Genomic DNA, 17,822 nt, shown 5'->3' with positions numbered 1-17,822 from the left:
CTCCCCCCACTGCATCCCAAAACCAGCCCAGCTCATCCCCGCCTACCTAACCTGTTCTTCCTCTCACCTAACCCCTCCTCCCACCTCAAGCCACACCTCCATTTACCACTTAGTAACCTCATCCAGCCTCCTTGATCTGTCTGTCCTCCCTGGACTGACCTATCCCCTCTCCACCTCCCCACCTACACTCTCCTGTCCACCTATCTTCTCCTCTATCCATCTGCGGTCCGCCTCCCGCTCTCTCCCTATTTATTTCAGAACCCTCTCCGCATCCCTGATGAACAGTGTCGGCCCAAAACTTCAGCTTTTGTGCTCCTAAGATGCTACTTGGCCTAGACAATAAAATGTGAGGCTGGATGAACACAGCAGGCCCAGCAGCGTCTCAGGAGCACAAAAGCTGACGTTTCGGGCCTAGACCCTTCATCAGAGTTTATTATCTTGGATTCTCCAGCATCTGCAGTTCCCATTGTCACTGCTACTTGGCCTGTTGTGTTCATCCAGCTTCACACTTTGTTATCTTGGATTCTCCAGCATCTGCAGTTCCCATTATCTCTCCCTTCAGCCCAACTGCCTATTTTCTATTCTTTGACCAATTCTGAAAACATGCTAATATACTATCCCAAAATTATGTGTTTTTTTTCTTATATTAGGTAAACTTAGGGCGATATTTTTTCAAGTGCCATTTTAAAATCCAAACACAATACTTCTACTGGTTCTGTTTTATCCATCCTGTCTGTTACTTACTCAAAGAATTTTTAAAAAATTGTCAGGCACAATTTCCCCACCATGAAGCCATGCTGACTTTGCTTGATTATATTATCTACTTCCACAGTTATGGACTAGACCAAGTCCCCAACAAATATGTATCAAGGAGATAACCTAGACTCCAACTTTTATTTAAAGACAAGTCTAGGGTGCTGTGTTCTAGATGTAAATCGATTCGGCACACCACTCAGATTTAAGCAAAACCACTTTCCCCCTAGTTAAAATGCAGACAAAAGAAAGAAGAATTGAGATTAGTTTAACTCTACTGGAAAACTTAATTGAATAATATATTACTTAACTACCAAACAACAACTGTTCCAATATAATAATATCCCATAAACACACCTTGGCAAAGGCAAAGACAGTAAAACAGATTGTCTCACATGATTCTGGTCACAGAAAGAGAACCCCTGCTTTTAGCTGTAACACAGAGAGAGATGGGGAGATATGGAGAGAGATAACAGCTTCCACGGCCAACTTCAAACCTCAACAACTGTCGAAATCTAAACTAAAACCTTGGTTCTGTGGGAGCCTGACATGACCCATTCATACTGAGATAGTAAGAACTGCCGATGCTGGAGAATCTGAGATAACAAGGTGTCGAGCTGCATGAACACAACAGGCCAAGCAGCATCAGAGGAGCAGGAAAGCTGATGTTTTGGGTCGAGCCCCTTCTTCGGAAGTTACCCATTCATGCTGCTTTTGTTGTTACAACTTCAAAAAATAAAACCCCAAGGCCTCTCGGGCCTTTAGAGAAGAACACAAACCAGGACAAAATACACCTCTTAAAGCCATAGTATTGCCAGACCACATGACCTGCTGTTGCATCTTTTATAACAGACTGCAATATTTTCCTAATGAGAGGTTGCCTATTTTTTGTCATCCTTCCTTTTCATATGAAGTTGTTACATTGGCAGTATTCCAATCTACTGCTTGAAATGTTCCAGATTCCCGGGATATTTGGAAGATTACTGCTAGTGCATCCAGTATCTCTGTAGCTACATCTTTTAATATCCTAGTGCAGGGTACATCAGGTCCAGGATACCTATTGACCTTTAGCCCCATTAGTTTCCCGAGCACCTTTTCTCTGGTGATATTTCCTGTCTGCTTTTTGTACCTTGTTAAGTAAGTAATTTTGAGATTGTATTTGTTTCTTTTGCTATGGAGACTCATATGAAGTATTTATTTGTCTCATTTGCCATTTCCTGATTCCCCATTATTATTTTTGCAGCCTCCATCCTTGAAGGGATCTGCGTTCACTTTGACTTCTTTCTTTCTTTTCATTTCTTTAAATACGCTTTTGTTGTCTGTTTCTTTTCTATTTCTCGGCTTTGAAATCTTTCCTTATTTCTGGTTTTCCACTAACCTTGGGCACTGACTGTTGAATTGGCAGAACATTGGAGAGAATGCTTAGGATATGGAATTTTTGGTCCGATAAATAGTACTCAACATGGTGCTGTTGCCCCAGCTCCTGCTCAGGTCTCTCCCAGTTGAAATGCCAAATGGGACCCTGCCCATGCTCTTCACAGCTGCCCTGCAACATTAAATGGCTGGAGGCAGGACATCAGGCGCCCTCTTGGATAGAAGTTCTACCTTGTAGAACTCCTGGCCACTTAGAGCCCAGAAGAGTCTGAAGTTGCTGTTGGCTGGATGGCGGGTCCCCGACGAGGGGTACGGAGTGGTTGAGGGTTGTTAGGGGTTGTTAAAAGGGTGGATGAGCATTTAAGAGCGTGAAGTGCCTAGGATCGGGCCAAGGGACCTGTGAATGATGTTCCCCTACCAACTCACTTTTTCTAGGCTGGATTGTGCATCTCAACCTGACTGCCTTTCTGATTGACATCTATCTCCTTACGCAATAGAGGGGATCCCTTAAATTGCCATCAATTAGTCTCAGGAGGTCAAAGGATAGGCAGGCTGCTTGACAGTTCCCCAGAACTTCCACACATGTACACACAGTGCCCTCCAGATTTTATGTGTTTCTTCCCACCTTCGTATCTGTGGGATGGGGCTTTATAATGTAGCTCATGCAGTGCTAAAACAAAGAAGTTATCCTGAACCTTGAAGTAGGACTGGAATGATACACCCAAATCTGGTGACTAAACTTAAAGAGTAATAATTTTGGTAGTGTTGAGTAATAATGATGAAATTTACCCAACTTGTTTTAAGAATGTGACATTTTATCAACAAATTTAACTAATGCTATTTTCATTGGAGTACAGGGGATTAATAAGTAGTGAATGGAGACATAAAGGATTATGATTGGTTGGGGTAAGATAAACGTGGAAAGTCTGTGTTCCTATGGCTGATAGATGATGTTACAAGGAGAATGGAATGCATTGATGTTTTGGGGAAAAGATGTAGGGGGATGTTAGGAGGAATTTTTTTAAAGCAGTGAAGGTTCATGGGCCAGGATCTTGCTGCATGTGGAAGGGTTAGAAGCCGAGAAAATAAATGATTTCAGTCACATGAATGCATATCTCTGGGAGCTTCATTCCTCATATTGCCATTAGATTTTATTTATGGAGGTTCTGTTATATTTAGAGTGGTTTGACTGGCATTCGATGTTTTGACAAAGTTTGCCAGATTTTGTTGGCATCATGTGAACTAACGTTGAATTGATACTTGCTTAACTACTAATTATTTTTGGTAGACGCTGTAGAACATACCATATGTATGACAAAATAGCAAAATTACAAGAGAAATCTCGTTCAAAACCGAGGTAACAGAGCATCTTTTTAAAATTAACAAGAACATATAATTAACACACTTAATAGCTGTGGCATAGTGTGATTTAAAAGAATGCTGATGACCAGAAGTGAAATAAGGGTTGTAAGATCCACTATTTGAAACGGAGAAAGAGCCAATTAGATTGTACTTTGGATTTGGATGTAGTGAGAATGAACATCGCTTGAAAAAGATGGATGTTTCAGGTTAAATTGTTTTGAGTCCTGCTTCATAAATATAAAGGAGGGCTTCATGACTTACAAAGCTACTGTTCCTCCACCATTGTTCTGCAGGAATTACTGAACCAAACAACAGAATATGACCAGCATCACTGACGGTTCCCTCGTTGGATTTGACATGTTGCATTTGAGAAGGAAATGGCCTGTTTCCATCATTCCAGAGTACTTTTGTGAATCCTTGTATTTATTTCTGGGCCAAATACAGGAATTAATTTTATTTAATAGCTCCAATAAGTTAAAACTGTAATCGAAGTTAGTTTTCTTCCTCCTTTGTCGTGTATCTGTTGGAGTTGCACACAGCACAACGCGTCTTGGATCAACACAAATTGACACAAAATGAGCAACTTCTAAATGTGACTGAAGTAATCAACTGTTTAATGACCATTTATGATGGTTTGGAACAAAATCACAAGGATTTGGTCAACGTGCCACTCTGTGTCGAAATGTGTCTGAACTAGCTGCTGAACGTCTTTGATCCCTATGTATGATTTACACTTTAATGTAAGTTTAGATTGTCCTAAGGTGCACTAAACTGCATGCGACATATTGGATTTTGATATGTACAGGATCAGTTAAGTAAATGTGAAGATTGTGGACTGATTAAAATCAATCCGAGTATTGTTGACATAAGGTTTCAGTATGTTCTAGTTTCATTTCAGTTCAACAGATAAAGTAGTTGACAGTTTTAGCGACTTTTGTTTTAAATCATAAAATTGAAACTGATATACTTTTGATTCCATTTGGTCAGATCTGCCCAGGATCATGTAGACATCTTGACATTCTGATTGTAATGCTCTTCACGGTGACAAATGTTAGTGCTGGAGAATGACATGTATAAAATACACAATATGAACATCATCCAGTTAATGTCAAGGAATAAACGGCCAGACGTAGAATAAATTTTCATATGACCCTCAATCTCATAGAGTCATACAGCATAGAAACACCATATCTATGCCTACCAACAAACACCAAGCTGCACTAATCTCATTTGTCAACACTTGGTCCAGAGCCTACTTTGACCTAGCATTTTAAATGCTCATCCCAGATGCTTTTTAAATGTTGAGAATACCTGCATCAAAAACCCTCTCAAGCAGTGTGCTCCATATGTCTACCACTTTTTAGATGAAAAAGCTTTCAGACTTCCTCCAAAGCATTTAATCCTCACCTTAAACTTGTGCCATCTGGTCTTAGACACATGTGCCATGGGGAATGGATTCTCACCATGTATTCTGCCCGTGCCTGTCATAATTTTCTATGCCTCAATCAGATCCCCACCCACACCTCCGCCTCCTCTGCTCCAAGGAAAACAAACCCAGCATACCAGTCTATCTCATAACTGAGACTTTTTAACCTAGCCAGTATCTTGAAGAGCATTAACTGTGCCATTGTGATATTTTCCAGGCTAATTGTCGTTCAGCTTATCTCAGTCAGATTGTTTAGTAAGCTCCATTTAGGAATAATGTTATGCACTTCACTTGGAAATGTATTAAGACTGTGACAGTATATTGGGGAATCCTTGCAAGCGGAGAGAATTTTATTTTCCTTCAGTCCAAGCTGGATATAATTCTAGGACTTGGAGATGAAAGTCCGGGGTTAATCTTTCGGTGTCCTTCTCTGCACCCCACGTGACCTCCAATTTTTCATTTGTATAAAGTTGAGCTTTGTCTGCATGAGATGTGTTCCAATATTAAATCATTTTTGCGACTGTCAATTTTGACATTCTTCATTTGGTGCGTACCCGTCATATTGATTGCAGCTCAAGTTCCTTCTGAATGTCAAAACCAAAATGTTTCATTTTGCAGTAAAATTGCAGACATTGAGCTGAAATTCGCGCTAGGGAGCACTGAAAGGCATAGATTATTTCTCAGTACCACCCTCATTAATAATTATTCCCTTTTTCTACCTGCCAGACAGGAACTAGATGCTGAGAATTACCGAAATGAAATTCAGAGTGGGTGTGTGGTGCTTCCACATTGCTCAATGCTCCTCTGGACCCCCAACTTGGACACTAGTCACCAGCATCTCCAGCCACACCCATCAGTAGCACCCCATGTCCACAGTTTTGACATGTGGCATGTTCCAGCCTCAGCACATCATGGCACATCTCAGATCTGCTTTCAGTACTCTTCTGTACTTCATTGCTGCATTTTGGATTGCAGCAGCCCCCCTCATTGCAGTGCTGCTGCCAGGGCACTTTTATATGCAGGAACAGGCACCCATTCGTGTATTGGGCCACGTTACACATCAGGACACCTTGCTTGAGCTCTCCACTCTCATTTTGTCCCTGCATGAATGCTAACAGCTCCTCTGCCTTGTCTTCATTTGCCTTGTCTTTTTATGGGTTGCCCCCTCTGCCACATCTCACAGACTCATAATGCTAGTATATTGATTAACTTTTTGTCATCGAGACCAAGCCAGACAGCTTGTCATGTTTGTCAGCAGTCATCAATCAAAGGAGTGGATGTGTTGCCGTTCAGCACCGTGATATGTTGATCTCACACCTGCAGCATGTGCCAGCTGCAGAAGCACAGAACGCGTTGCATTGTCTCCAACCTCATGGTCATGCTTCATGTTCTGAGGGGAATGGTCTGTAGTCAAGGGAGGCAGTTCCAGGCAGCAGATCTAGGTAACTCCAGGGCATTGTCTGATATCACTCGAGGGGCTTGGAGGCAATCAGTTGGCTGCTCAGAATGATCATGGTCAGGACACTATCCTCATAGGTTGTGAGAAGTCAAACGTTAGACACCTCACTACCTGTGATGCTGCTTGGCCTGCTGTGTTCATCCAGCCTCACATTTTATTATCTCTACCTGTGTTGGCTCTTTCTGCCCTGCTGTGGGCTGTTTTTCCTGGAATGAAACAAAGGGAGGGATTGAGTGAGATGAAATGAGCTGGTGCATTTGTTCGTGCTCATGTATGTTTGGGAAGGGAGGTGAGGTCTCCTGGGTGAGAGCAAGAGGCACAGAGAGCATACAGGAATAATAGCCTTGGGGCCTCAAGTAGACGAGAGCAAGCGAAGACAGACATTGAATGCTTTGGTGAGAATGGTATTACATGAGCTGTGCTGAAGGGTGGTGCAGAATTAGAGAGAGTGTGAATGTGAGGTAGCACAGAACAATGAGGCTCTTCTGTTGGAGCAGGGGTCACTGATCTTGCAGCACTGCTGGATGGTTCTTTTGGTGGTTGAGACTGCATTGACACTGGACAGCCTCAGATGAGTCTGGCCGAGTCTTGTGTCATGGCCTCCTGTGCTTGTCCTTGGGAAAGAGGACAGTTCTGCACTGCACCAATCCATCCACCAGGACTTCCAGGTCCCTAACTGTAAAATAAGGTGCTAATTTCCTCTTTCCTGCCCTGTCTGGGACAAATGCTATGAACTGTACAAGGCAGTTCTGGATTCTGAGCATTTTACTGGTTCACAATAGCCTTTAAACATGGCACTAGTGCCAGTAATACCAGGATGGTCCAGTTACGATGAGTAGGAGAACTAACTAGCATCGGCTGAGAGAGGCGCAATAGGAGCATTGTTGCCAGTTATTGAATAGGTTTGCCACAACAGCGTGAGAAAATCTGTTCGGTCTTTTGGAGAGCTACTGTCCTTGCAGTGCAATAAAAATGACACTGAACTGATTCATTCCAGTGTTTTAGACCTGAAGATTTAAGAACAGAATTAGACCATTCAGCCCATTGAGTGGGATCAATCATTCTCAATCCCATTCTCCTGTGTCCATACTAAGCAAGAACATATCTATCTATGCCTGAAATCAACTCTGACTTGGCCTCCACAGGTTTCTGCATCAACGAGTTCCACAGATTCACAACTTTCTGACTGAATAAATTCCTCCTCATCTCCATCCTGAAGGGTAGTCCCTTTGACTCTGAGGCTGTGCCCCCAGGTCCTGGTCTCTCCTACTCGTGGAAACATCATCTCCATGTCCACTCTATCCAGGCCTGAATTCCCTTCAGTGTGCCCCCTTCATCCTTCTAAACTCCATCGAGTACAGACCCAGAGTTCTCAGCCATTCCTCACATGACAGTCCCTTCATCGCCAAGATTATGTTTGAGAACCTCCTCTAGACCCTGACAAAGGCCAGCACATCCTTCCTTAGACAGATGGCCAAAAACTGCTCTTAATATTCCAAATGCAATATGACCAGAGCCTTACACAGCCTCAGCAATACATCTCTGCTCTTGTATTTTTGCCGTCTTGAAATGAATGCTGACATTGCATTTGCCTTCCCAACTGCCAACTGAACCTGCATGTTAAAAGAATCCTGAACTGGGGCATCTTTGTGCTTCAGATTTCTGAAGCCTTTCCCCATTTAGAAAATAGCCTATGCCTGTACTGCCACTTCTCTACAGACTCTCTGTGACCTCCCCACTTCCTCAACACTACTTGCCTCTCCACCTATCGAAATGTCATCTGCAAACTTAGCAACAACCCCCTGTGGACTACAATACCATTAGTTCCTTTGTCCAGATTGCTGATGTATAACGTGAATGGCTGTTGTCTGAACTCTGATGACTGTGGAACTCCTGTAGTTGCTGGCTGCCATCCTGCAAAAGACCCTTTTATTGCCACTCTCTGCATTCTGCCAGTTAGCCGATCCTCTATCCATGCCAGTACCTACTCCCTAACACAATAAGCTCATTTTTTTTATTTTGAAGCGTCCTGTGTGGCACCTTGTCAAAGGCTTTCTGAAAATCCAAACAGATAAAGTTCAATGGCTCTCTTTTGTTTTTACTCACTGGTTACATTCTCAAAGAATCTAACAAAGACCTTCCCTTGACAAAGTTGTGTTTTCTCAGCCCAATTTAACATGTAGTTCCAAGTATTACCATGTCCTTCCAAGTACTCTCCGATCTCATCCTTAATAATGGATTCTAAAATCTGACCTAATGACCAGCGTCAGGCTAACAGGTTTTTCTCGTCTTTTAATTTCTTGTCTTTTGCCTCCCTCTATTTTAAACAGGGGTGTTATATTTGCCATTTTGTACTCCTTTGGGACCCACCCTGACTCCAGTAATTCCTGAAAGATCATCAATACCTGCATGGTCTTCTTACTTATCTCCTTCAGAACTCTGGGGGGCAGTCCATCTGGTCCATGTAATTTACCATCTTCTCGGAATTATAGAATTCCTACAGAGCGGAAAGAGGCCATTGGGTCTGCACCATCTCCGTCAAGAACATCCCACCAAGACCCAGCCCTGTACTGTGTCCCGGCAAGCTCACATTTGCCATGGCTGATCCACCTTGCCTGCACATCTTTGGACTGTGGATGGAAATCAGAGCACCTGGCGGAGACCCGTGCGGACATGGGGAGAATGTACAAATTCCACACAGACCCTTCAGCTTCCCCTGTACCTTCTCCTTAGTGATGGCCACCGCACTCACTTCTGCTTCAGACTCCCTTAAAGTTCTACTACTGGTGCCTTCCAACCTGAAGACTGATGCAAAATACTTGTTCAGTTCCTCTGCCATTTCTTTGTTCCCCAACACTACTTATTTGGCCCCTCTTGAAATTTTCTTTGGATTTACAGGGGTGTTTTACAATAACAATATCTACTTTATTGTGTTGACAAATGGATTGTTGAGATGATCACAGAAACAATAAGCAAAATTCATCAGTACTCTCAATTAACAATCATATAGCGCAGCTGAACACGTGGCTACGCAGCTGGTGTAGGAGGGAGGGCTTCAGATATGTAGATAATTGGGATGCCTTCTGAGGAAGGTGGGACCTGTACAAGAAGGACGGGTTGCATCTGAACTGGAAGGGGACCAATGTCCTGGGTGGAAGGTTTGCTCGAGTAGTTCGAGAGGGTTTAAACTAGTATGGCAGGGGGGTGGGAACCTGAGCTGTATACCAGAGGTGAGCGTTGATGCAGGTGAGGCAGTAGCAAGAGGTAGACCAGCTAGTGGGAAGGATTTTCCTGGGAAGGCACCAAGGGATCGGTTAAAGTGTGTTTGCTTTAATGCAAGGAGTATCAGGAATAAAAGTGATGAACTGAGAGCATGGATCAGTACCTGGTGCTATGATGTTGTGGCCATAACAGAGACATGGGTTTCTCATGGGCAGGAATGGTTGCTGGATCTTCCAGGGTTTAGAACATTTAAAAAGAATAGGGAGGGGGGAGAAAGAGGAGGGGGTGTAGCACTACTAATCAGAGAGGGGATCACAGCTACAGAAACTTCCATTGTCGAGGAAGATCTGCCTACTGAGACAGTATGGGTGGAAATTAGGAACAGCAAGGGAGTAGTCACCTCGTTAGGGGTTTACTACAGGCCCCCCAATAGCAGCAGGGAGATTGAAGAAAGCATAGGTCGACAGATTTTGGAAAAGTGTGGACGCAGTAGGGTTGTTGTAATGGGTGACTTTAACTTTCCTAATATTGTTTGGAACCTCCTTCGAGCAGAAGATTTGAATGGAGCTGTTTTTGTAAGGTGTGTTCAGGAGGGTTTCCTAACGCAGTACGTTGAGAGGCCGACGAGGGGAGAGGCCATTCTGGACTTGGTGCTCGGAAACAAGCCGGGGCAGGTATCAGATCTTGTGGTGGGAGAGCATTTTGGTGATAGTGACCATAACTGCCTCACATTCTACATAGCTATGGAGAAGGAGAGGATTATGCAAAATGGGAGGATATTTAATTGGGGAAGAGGAAACTATGATGCGATTAGACATGAGTTAGGAAGCATGGACTGGGAGCAGTTGTTCCATGGTAAGGGAACTATAGACATGTGGAGACTGTTTAAGGAACAGTTGTTGGGAGTGATGAGTAAATATGTCCCTCTGAGACAGGCAAGAAGGGGTAAGATAAAGGAACCTTGGATGATGAGAGCGGTGGAGCTTCTTGTGAAAAGGAAGAAGGTAGCTTACATGAGGTGGAGGAAGCTAGGGTCAAGTTCAGCTCGAGAGGATGACATGCAGGCAAGGAAGGAGCTCAAAAATGGTCTGAGGAGAGCCAGGAGGGGGCACGAGAAAGGCTTGGCAGAAGGAATCCGGGAAAACACAAAGGCATTTTACACTTAGGTGAGGAATAAGAGAACGATGAAAGAAAGAGTAGGGCCGATCAGGGATAGCATAGGGAACTTGTGTGTGTGGAGTCTGAGGAGGTAGGGGAAGCCCTAAATGAGTTTTTTTGCTTCTGTCTTTACGAAAGAAACGAGCTTTGTAGTGAATGAAACCTTTGAAGAGCAGGTGTGCATGCTGGAATGGATAGAGATAGAAGAAGCTGATGTGCTGAAAATTTTGTCAAACATTAAGATTGACAAGTCGCCAGGCCCGGACCAGATTTGTCCTCGGCTGCTTTGGGAAGCGAGAAATGCAATTGCTTCGCCACTTGCGAAGATCTTTGCATCCTCGCTCTCCACTGGAGTCGTACCTGAGGACTGGAGAGAGGCAAATGTAATTCCTCTCTTCAAGAAAGGAAATAGGGAAATCCCCGGCAAATATAGACCGGTAAGTCTCTCGTCTGTCGTCTGCAAGGTGTTAGAAAGGATTCTGAGGGATAAGATTTATGACCATCTGGAAGAGCATGGCTTGATCAAATACAGTCAACACGGCTTTGTGAGGGGTAGGTCATGCCTTACAAACCTTATCGAGTTTTTTGAGGATGTGACTAGAAACGTTGATGAGGGTCGAGGTGTGGATGTGGTGTATATGGACTTCAGTAAGGCATTTGATCAGGTTCCCCATGGTAGGCTCATTCAGAAAGTCAGGAAGAATGGGATACAGGGGAACTTAGCTGCTTGGATACAGAATTGGCTGGCCAACAGAAGACAGCGAGTGGTAGTAGAAGGAAAATATTCTGCCTGGAAGTCAGTGGTGAGTGGGGTTCCACATGGTTCTGTCCTTGGGCCTCTACTGTTTGTAATTTTTATTAATGACTTGGATGAGGGGATTGAATGATGGGTCAGCAGGTTTGCAGACGACACAAAGGTCGGAGGTGTCGTTGACAGTGTAGAGGGCTGTTGTCGGCTGCAGCGGGACATTGACAGGATGCAGAGATGGGCTGAGAGGTGGCAGATGGAGTTCAACCTGGATAAATGCGAGGTGATGCATTTTGGAAGGTCGAATTTGAAAGCTGAGTGCAGGATTAAGGATAGGATTCTTGGCAGCGTGGAGGAACAGAGGGATCTTGGTGTGCAGATACAGAGATCCCTTAAAATGGCCACCCAAGTGGACAGGGTTGTTAAGAAAGCATATGGTGTTTTGGCTTTCATTAACAGGGGGATTGAGTTTAAGCGTCGTGAGATCTTGTTGCAGCTCTATAAAACTTTGGTTAGACCGCACTTGGAATACTGCGTCCAGTTCTGGTCGCCCTATTATAGGACAGATGTGGATGCTTTGGAGAGGGTTCAGAGGAGGTTTACCAGGATGCTGCCTGGACTGGAGGGCTTATCTTATGAAGAGAGGTTGACTGAGCTCGGTCTCTTTTCATTGGAGAAAAGGAGGAGCAGAGGGGACCTAATTGAGGTATACAAGATAATGAGAGGCATAGATAGAGTTGATAGCCAGAGACTATTTCCCAGGGCAGAAATGGCTAGCACGAGGGGTCATAGTTTTAAGCTGGTTGGTGGAAAGTATAGAGGGGATGTCAGAGGCAGGTTCTTTACGCAGAGAGTTGTGAGAGCATGGAATGCGTTGCCAGCAGCAGTTGTGGAAGCCAGGTCATTGGGGTCATTTAAGAGACTGCTGGACATGTATATGGTCACAGAAATTTGAGGGTGCATACATGAGGATCAATGGTCGGCACAACATTGTGGGCTGAAGGGCCTGTTCTGTGCTGTACTGTTCTATGTTCTATGTTCTATGTTCTATAGATATTAATATCACAATCAATGCATTTCCATCAGGTAAGCACGTAACTGGATCTTTCTAACCCGGCAGTTTTCACTTTTCATTTCTCAGATTTCACTCTCAGACAGAACAGTTGATGTTGTCACACTGTTCATTAAAAATAGCATCCACTGTATTTTTCCCCATGTTGTAGCTCGTGGATTTGTGTAACCTTCATGTATAGAATCTGTGTTCGTTTTCAAGGAATTTATTACTTTCGTGATTTCAGGCGTTACATTCAGAAGGGTACCATGCTGCAATTCGAGCCTGCTGTTTCCAGAGTAATCCCAATGTGGAAGATTTTGAAAAGTATGTAAATTTCCCTAATTTACCTGCCTTTTAGATCCAAACTGATGAAGACCACGGCCCAGGTTTCTGTTCTTAACAAGAATGCCTATTTATTACAAATGCATAGATTCTCACTACAGACAGATATTTACAAAGATTGGACACATATCTGTACAAATTAAAACTGTAAGGCCTCTGTAAACTCATCTTCCTGCAGACAAACTTCGAGGGGAGAAGGATAAAACATGGATATTAGAACATAGAACATAGAACAGTACAGCACAGAACAGGCCCTTCAGCCCACAATGTTGTGCCGACCATTGATCCTCATGGATGCACCCTCAAATTTCTGTGACCATATGCATGTCCAGCAGTCTCTTAAATGACCCCAATGACCTTGCTTCCACAACTGCTGCTGGCAACGCATTCCATGCTCTCACAACTCTCTGCGTAAAGAACCTGCCTCTGACATCCCCTCTATACTTTCCACCAACCAGCTTAAAACTATGACCCCTCGTGCTAGCCATAACCATAACCATATTATAGGTGGAAAAAAATTCTAAGTCAGCTGTTCAGTGGTCCCTGTTCACAGGATTTGCGAAGATGATCTTGAGGATATAAAACAAATGAATAAATATCCCAGAGTGACTTATTATCTATTAAAACCTGTGTTGATGATATGGCATTGCTATGAGCATAAAGTAGAACATTGTCCAAGTTCCTGTGAGCATTACCGTAGTTTTCATTTGTATTCTCCATGTCGGGAACACAGTTAATTTGTACTTTACTGACTAAGTGACCTTTGCTCATCTACAGTTCAGTTGCAAACAGGCAATATTTTATTATTCTAATTTTGTAACTTTGGTTTGGAATTTTGTCATGGGAAATGTATTTCACTTATGTTACTCTGCGTAATTGTAGCCAATCCTCCATTGGCAAAGAAACACACAACTACAGCAGTTAATAAAAGAAAGAACTGCATTTATGTAGCATATTTTATGGTCTCAGGCATAAAAAGTACTTTATAGGCAGCTAAACTACTTTTGAAATGTCGTCACTGATGTAGCATAAGAAAACATGTCGTATTTAAAATAGTCAGAAGTAAAGAAATATGACATAATAAAGAAATAACAAATAGTAAGATATGAAATTATGAATGTAAAGAAATATAAAGTCTTCAGCCCCTTGTGAGTGGAGACATAGAATCAGGAGATGCAGAGTCAGTATGGAACCTACCAGGGAGGAGGCAATTCTGGATCTGGTGTTGTGCAACGAACCGGATTTGATCAGGGACCTAGAAGTAAAGAAGCCATTAGAGGTAGTGACGATAATATGATAAGTTTTAATCAGCAATTTGAGACGGAGAAGGGAGAATCGGAAGTGTCAGTATTGTAGTTGAACAAAGGGAACTATGGAGCTATGAGGGTGGAGCTGTCCAAAGTTCAATGGTTCAATACCGTAGCAGGGATGGCAGTGGAACAACAATGGCAGGTATTTCTGGATATAATGCACAAGGTGTAGGATCAGTTCATTCCAAAGAGCAAGAAAGATCCTAAGGGGAGGCAGGGACGGCCGTGGCTGATAAGGGAAGTTAAGGAGTCTATAAAGTTAAAAGAGAAGAAGTATAACATAGCAAAGATGAGTGGGAAGCCGGAGGACTGGGAAGGTTTTCAAGAGCAACAGAAGATGACTAAAAAGGCAATACGCAGAGAAAAAAATGAGGTACAAAGGAAAACTGACCAAAAATATTAAGGAGGATAGTAAGGATAACAAAGTGTGGAGCTGGATGAACACAGCAGGCCAAGCAGCACCTCAGGAGCACAAAAGCTGACGTTTCAGGCCCGGATGAAGGGTCTAGGCCCGAAACATCAGCTTTTGTGCTCCTGAGATGCTGCTTGGCCTGCTGTGTTCATCCAGCTCCACACTTTGTTATCTTGGATTCTCCAGCATCTGCAGTTCCCATTATCAAGGAGGATAGTAAAAGGTATGTGAAAAAAAAATGGTTAAGACTAGAATTGGGCCCTTGAAGACAGAAAAGAGTGAATTTATTATGGGGATCAAGGAAATAGCAGAAGAGTTGAATAGGTACTTTGGATCTGTCTTCACTAGGGAAGACACAAGCAATCTCCCAGATGTAATGGTGGCTGAAGGACGTAGGGTAATGGATGAACTGAAGGGTATTTATATTCATCAGGAAATGGTGTTGGGTCTGAAGGCTGCTAAGTCCCCGGTACCTGATGGTCTGCATCCCAGGGGAGTTAAGGAGGTGGCTCTAGAAATTGTGAACGGATTGGTAATCATTTTCCCATGTTCTACAGATTCAGGATCAGTTCCTGCAGGTTGGAGGGTGGCTAATGTTGTCCCACTTTTCAAGAAAGGAGGGAGAGACAAAACAGGAAATTATCGACCGGTTAGCCTGACGTCAGTGGTGGGAACGATGCTGGAGTGAATTATAAAAGATGAAATTACAACTCATTTGGATAGCCGTAACAGGATAGGTCAGAGCCAGCATGGATTTACGAAGGGGAAATTGTGCTTGACTAATCTTCTGGAATTTTTTGAGGATGTAACTATGAAGATGGACAAGCGAGAACCAGTGGATGGAGTGGACCAGGACTTTCAGAAAGCCTTTGATAAATTTCCACAGAGGAGATTAGTGAGCAAAATTAGGGCACATGTTATTGGGGGCAAAATACTGAGTTGGATTGAAAATTGGCTGTCTGACAGGAAGCAGAGAGTAGTGATAAACGGGTCCCTTTGGGAATGGCAGGCGGTGACCAGTGGGGTACCACAAGGTTCGGTGCTGGGACTGCAGCTGTTTACAATATACATTAATGATATAGATGAAGGCACTAAAAGTAATATTCGCAAATTTGTCAATGACACAAAGCTGGGCGGCAGTGTGAAATGTGAGGAGGATGTTATGAGAATACAGGGTGACTTGGACAGGCTAGGTGAGAGGACGGATGCATGGCAGATGCAGTTTAATGTGAACAAATGTGTGGTTATCCACCTTGGTGGAAAGAACAGGAAGGCAGATAACTATCAAAATGGAATCAAGTTAGGTAAAGGGGAAGTACAACGAGATCTAGGTGTTCTTGTACAGAAGTCAATGAAAACAAGCACGCAGGTACAGCAGGCAGTGAAGAAAGCTCATGACATGCTGGCATTCATAACAAGAGGAATTGAGTATAGGAGCAAAGAGGTCCTTCTGCAGCTGTACAGGGCCCTGGCTTAGAAGGATGAGAGGGGGTCTGATTGAGACGTATAAGATTATTAAAGGATTCGACACTCTGGAGGCAGGAACCATGTTTCCGCTGACGGGTGAGTCCAGAACCAGAGGACACAGTTTAAAAAAAGGGGTAGGCCATTTAGAACAGAGTTGAGAAAAAAACTTCTTCACCCAGAGAGCGGTGGATGTATGGAATGCTCAGCCCCAGAAGGCAATAGAGGCACAAGTCTCTGGATCGTTTCAAGAAAGAGATGGATAGAGCTCTTAAAGATAATGGAATCAAGGGTTATGGGGATAAGGCAAGAACAGGATACTGATTGTGGATGATCAGCCATGATTATAATGAATGGTGGTGCTGGCTCGAAGGGCTAAATGGCCTACTTCTGCCCCTGTTGTCTACTGTAAAAGTTAATTGTATAAGATTGATTCAGACGGTCCCATATTTCTGGTGTTGGCAGCTTGTTCAGATAGGGAAAAGAACATGGTTGATCTTGATTCTGCTCCTGTTTGTTACACAGTAGCCTCTTCGAGCAACAATTCTTGAATGTTGATGGGACGTTGAAACGCAGGTAGATTATCGTGATCACTTGTTGAAAATGGATAGCAGCCAGTAGTTCTCTTTCCTCTCAACCAGTGACCAGTAGGCAATGGTCAAACAGTACGTAACCCAGAGGCCACAAACTCCCCTGAGACTTGATGTCAGTTGAGTCTCGTGAATAACTACCCGCTCATGGACTGTCTGCCGATAAAGCATGGTATTAAATCTCACATACACTGCTCTCAACCATTTTAATCGAAGTGTTTATCACTCGTTGTATAGAAACAGATCACACAAACTGAAATGGCATATGCGCAAATACCAACATAGAAGTTCTATATAGTAGCATTTTGTTTAAAGTTGTATTTATAAAATGAAAGGGTGAAGTATTAATTTTCACAAATCATATTAAGGTGCTATAGAAATCTATGGAAGTGAGAAATTTGTTTTTTGATTCAATACATGTCTGACAAATGACAATTCAAAGAGATCTTTGTTTTAGCTCGAGTGGGTCGCGGAATCGTTCTCATTAGGGGCATTTAAGTGACTATTAGACAGGCATATGGATGGTAATATAAGATAGGGGTGGAGGTTTGATAGACCTGAGGTTTCGGGTAAAAGTTCGGCACAACATCGTGGGCTGAAGGGCCTGTACTGTTCGATGTTCTATGTATCTTATGCTGTATTCAAATCAGTAAAGTGAGTCAGTGACATTCTGCAATTTCCTTTTCCAGGGGTTGGAGTCGAAGAATCAGAGTGCTTTCTTTGAAAATTGTCTTGATGTGTCCATCCAAGCGTCAACTGGAGGAAAAATACAAGTGTCAGTACTAAATCTATCATTGCTGATACACATGTAAACTGTAGGTTTAACTGGAGGTAAACTTTGTTTAACAAACTAGCACACTCAATAAACTGACAAAAATTATTTCCCAGATGTTTACTGTATTCTCATAATCTCTGTGATGTCTGGTGAGGGTGCAAGTGAGAAGGCTCTCTGCCAGTAAGTTTTAGTTCACGCAAAGTTGCATCATTACTGAAGTTATTTATGCTGTAAATGAAGGAGAACAGTGATGTGTATATCCTGTGCATTATGTTCCTATTATTGAGTGTGTGTTTTTTTTGTGTGTGGACCTATTGATCAACTGGAATTTTTGATTATTCAGCACATTCCTGGGACCACAGGTGCTGTTTAA

General features: G+C 43.1%; 1 long non-coding RNA gene across 1 annotated transcript in view; it reads left to right on the top strand.

Annotated features, from left to right (window-relative positions):
• LOC132208864 (uncharacterized) overlaps positions 1-17,525 on the top strand; it is a 56,759-nt gene extending 39,234 nt beyond the window's left edge. Inside the window, exon 3 of the long non-coding RNA XR_009444969.1 lies at positions 17,364-17,525. This is a non-coding gene — a long non-coding RNA (uncharacterized LOC132208864). The remainder of the gene's footprint in view (positions 1-17,363) is intronic.
• Positions 17,526-17,822: the final 297 nt, after the last annotated feature.

Source organism: Stegostoma tigrinum, unplaced genomic scaffold (assembly GCF_030684315.1).
Source record: "Stegostoma tigrinum isolate sSteTig4 unplaced genomic scaffold, sSteTig4.hap1 scaffold_55, whole genome shotgun sequence".
Classification (NCBI taxonomy): domain Eukaryota; kingdom Metazoa; phylum Chordata; class Chondrichthyes; order Orectolobiformes; family Stegostomatidae; genus Stegostoma; species Stegostoma tigrinum.
This window is presented reverse-complemented; position numbering and strand designations above follow the sequence as displayed.